A 4,587-nucleotide genomic window follows, 5' to 3' on the forward strand; every position below is an offset into this window, starting at 1 on the left:
AGTCAGATGTGTTTGGCGTCCTACCCCTGCTGCTGCAATCGTATATATCACCCTACTCCACAATCACAGTGACAGCAGTGTTTGGGGAAGGGGGCAGCAATGGGGGAAGCTTGCTCCAGATATATGTAGAGCGGAGGAGGGCAGCAGTGGGAGCCCAAGCATCTACTGTCTTTGCAATGTCTGCTTTGCCTCTCCTTCCTCTGGCTCACACAAGGGCTGGGGAACATACAGTGAATGTGGGCAGAGTGGGGTACATAATGAATGGGGGTCATACAGTGAAGGAGGGTCAGGCTTGGGGACATACAATGAATGGAGGCACTGATGGACATTAAGAGAAGAGGGGAAGGCTGGGGGACACAGTGAATGGGTGCAGAGTGGGGAACATACAGTGAATAGGGGACATACAGTGAATGGAGGCAGGCTGGGGGAAATACAGTGAAGGGGCAGGCTGGGGGACATAGAGTGAGTGGGGGCAGAGTGGGGGACCATTCTGATGTGATTTATGATTCAAAGAATGTCAGGCTGAATGGTCGGCCCCCACACATTTACACTTCACCAAATCTGGCCCTCGTTGCAAAATGTTTGGACACCCCTGCCTTACAGCAAGCATGAACATCAGAGGCCTTATAGCAAGCAATGCAATTCTTTTCCTGGTGCATTATAGGGATAGTCCTTTTGCTCACAATTCAGCTAAGCAAAGTGCTTACATGCCCAGGATGAAATTCACAGGTTTTGTGGGAGGGAAAGGAGCCTCCAGTTACTTCAGTGCAGGCGGAGTGACCTAGAGCAAGACTATCCCCTCCAGACACTCAGATACCTAATGAAAGCAGGTATGTACTGTATGGTTCACAAACTGTATCAATACACCATCCTGGCATTTAGAATGCCAGCGGTCATCATACCAATCCCAGCAACCCGATGGTGAAAATGCAAACAGGAGCTTGGGTACTTGTGTATTATCACGGCGCCCATCGCATCACATACCATAAGGCATACGATGGTATGCGATGCGATATCGCGCGACGTTGTACAATGGCATACAATTTTAAAATTGTATGACATTGTATATGGCATACAATGCCATACAATGCGATGGGATGCGATAAAAAATGGTATAAGCACCCTAATGGGTGCTTACAATGTTAAATACACCCTAATGGGTGCTTACAATGTTAAATGCACCCCCACGTCACCCCCCACTATAAACCCGAAGCGTGGCGAGCGGCGGCGGTACGCGTCCTACGACCTTTTCATACCCCCACTATCCACGTCGGCGTAGAGTTGATTTTATAAAGTGTAGCGAGTGCAGCGAGCCACCGAGCCCGAAGCGTGGCGAGCGGACGCGCATAACTTCACAGGTATACGCATCCGCTCGCCACGCTTGGGGCTCGCCACACTATAAAAAATCAACTCCGCGCCGACGTGGATAGTGCGGGTATGAAAAGGTCATAGGACGTGTACCGCCGCCCCTCATGGACTCGCTGCGCTCGCCACGGTTTGGGTTCACGTTTATAGTGGGGGGTGGCGTGGGGTGCATTTTACATTGTAAGCACCCATTAGGGTGCTTAAAACCACCCATTAGGGTGCTTGTACAATTTTTAATCGAATAGTGGTGTAAAATCGCGTCGCATCGCATGCCATCAGGTGTATGGCATGCGATGCAATAAAAACATTGGGCGACCAACATCGGGGGCGCCGTTATAATACACAAGTACCGGAGCTTGTTATGGTACCCTAATCTTCTCCTCCCCCCTACCCCTAACCCTCCCTTTCAGAAGCCTAATCCTAACACCCGCACCCCACCTAACCCCGCTGGCCTGCAACCTTACCCTAACCCTCTTGTAGGTTGTTAAACCTAACCGCCCTTTCCCCGCACACATGCTAGCCCACCCACATACTTACCGATTTGGATGGCAAATGTCGGCATTCTGGTGCTTGGATCCTGATGTATTCAAAATTCTGTTGCAGCCGGGATGCCGGTATAGGTATACTGAACGGTATCCAGGCTTTAGATCTACAGTGTTTAGGTAGACAATCAAAAGGTTGACAACTATTGGTCGCCAGTTAAAAAGTCAAAAGTTCAATATGTCAAAAGGTCGACATGGTCAAAAAGACAACAGTCAAAAGGTCAACATGAGATTTTGAAAAAGGGGGGTCACGAAGATGACTACAAGAGAACATACGTGAGGTTTTTTGGGGCACACTTGAAAAATAATAACGAATAAGTGATACAATGGTTGATGAGTGTACTAAAACTTAACTTTTAATATGATTATTGCTAAAAAAGAAGAGATAATAAGAAAAGTAAATACATTTTGGGGCTAATTGCCAAATGAAGGTCCTTGACTATATTCACAAAGTCAGCGCAATGTTTCGAAAAAAATATATAATTTATATAGTACCCGTGGAATCAACACCTGTCAGTAAACATAACTTATACAATCGGCACAAATGCACAGTGTAGTTAGTGCAGGTATTGGGTTAAGGATGCTTGACACACCTCAAAGGAAATAATTTAAATATACACTGGTGTGGTCTCCGTTGTGTTAAGTGGTGGTATATAAAATATAGAAAAAGCAAGGAAGAGTGGAAAGATTGGAGAATATAGAAAACTTGGGCTGGGTCCAGAAGGTGATCTTCTGCTTACCTGGCTTTATCTTTGTCAGGTGACTACAAACTAGGTTTAATAACAGATTGCCAATCGTCACCATACAGACCGGGAACATAACATTTGAATTTGATAGTTTACCAATCCTCTTAACAACAGTCCTAAACTGCAAGTACTGTGATCATTTCATTTGTAGTGCCTCTCTGTAGGTGAGACCTACTAATCTGTTTCTTTTCACTGCAGTAGTGACAGTCTGACCAATTGCTACCATACAGACCAGGCAATCTCCCGACAGCAGTTCTGAGCTTACCATTTTGCCTATAAACAATCCCCAGCTACAAACACCGTGATACCTTTATTTGAACTTGCAGTCAGACTTATTGACCTATCTACCTTCACTGCATGATCAACAGTTGCACAGTTTGCCACCGTACAGACTATGCATTCTAATATTATTTTGTCGCATCAATTTTAAGGTGAATCAAGTTGTGTATGTAAACGTTTAGCTTGTCTGACTACAGAAATCGGGAATAAACGGATGTTAAATTCCCTCAATTTTTCTGTGAAACATACTTACCAGACTACTCAGCAATAAGAATCCTCAGGGTGTCACAAAAGTTCCAGTCAGAATTACTTAATACTGACACAAGTGGCAACTAGGGTGCACCATCAATGAGGTTACAAACACCATTTTTATAAACTACAGCTGTCATCCAAGGTGACTGATACCATATATTGGGTGACATTACCAGCTGTTGCACAACCGTCATTATTCTCCCACATTTTCGGGAAAGGGTCAGCGTTCCTTTGCTCTCTCATCCACCATTGGATACTATCAGTAGATGGTGGACAGCAGAAGTCAGGGTCCGCATTTTTGACACCAGCCCAACTGTTTATACCAACCCCTTTTTCAGTGCTCTCTCATTAGTCACGTCAAATTTGACCCCCCTGCAATGCAGGTAAGCAACAGGGTGAGCCACTGATGACGCCTCTGAAAGCAGAAGCACTCTGTTTTCCTTGGGCTACAATGCTGGTGCCCTCTCATCCTGCCAATATTACTACCACACATCACTGGAACGCCTGAACCCATCCCGATCTCAGCAGCTAAGCAGTGACTGGCCAGGCTAGTACCTGTGGGAAGACCCACTGGGAATACCCGGTGTTGTAATTATCAGGTAAGCAGAAGATCACCTTCTGGACCCAGCCCAAGTTTTCTATATTCTCCAATCTTTCCACTCTTCCTTGCTTTTTCTATATTTTATATACCACCACTTAACACGACGGAGACCACACCAGTGTATATTTAAATTATTTCCTTTGAGGTGTGTCAAGCATCCTTAACCCAATACCTGCACTAACTACATTGTGCATTTGTGCCGATTGTATAAGTTATGTTTACTGACAGGTGTTGATTCCACGGGTACTATATAAATTATATATTTTTTTCTAAACATTGCGCTGACTTTGTGAATATAGTCAAGGACCTTCATTTGGCAATTAGCCCCAAAATGTATTTACTTTTCTTATTATCTCTTCTTTTTTAGCAATAATCATATTAAAAGTTAAGTTTTAGTACACTCATCAACCATTGTATCACTTATTCGTTATTATTTTTCAAGTGTGCCCCAAAAAATCTCACGTATGTTCTCTTGTAGTCATCTTCGTGAACCCCCTTTTTCAGTTTAACATCCTTTTGGGAGCACCACCAAACAAACACTGCCATTGATTTAGAAAGAAAGCAGTAACTATGTTGGTTATATAGATCATCAACTTTCAATTGTCAATTGATCACATCAATATAAGCAGTGCCAATCCCTTTCGCTATTATACAACATGAGATTTTACAAGGTCGACAAAGGTCGACATGTTTTTCATGATTTTTTTGTAAAAAATTCAACTTGTTCATATTTTATTTATTTACTTACAGTTTCTTATATAGCGCAGCATATTTCATTGTGCTTTTAGAATTGGAAACAGTG

At 43.7% G+C, this 4,587-nt stretch overlaps 1 pseudogene; it reads left to right on the forward strand.

The window, feature by feature from the left end:
• The first annotated feature begins 3,661 nt into the window (after positions 1-3,661).
• LOC146005972 (5S ribosomal RNA) lies at positions 3,662-3,779 on the forward strand (annotated as a pseudogene).
• The last annotated feature ends 808 nt before the right edge of the window (positions 3,780-4,587 follow it).

The sequence above is a fragment of the Crinia signifera genome, chromosome 5 (genome assembly GCF_055691185.1).
Source record: "Crinia signifera chromosome 5, ASM5569118v1, whole genome shotgun sequence".
In the NCBI taxonomy this organism is placed as follows: Eukaryota; Metazoa; Chordata; class Amphibia; order Anura; family Myobatrachidae; genus Crinia; species Crinia signifera.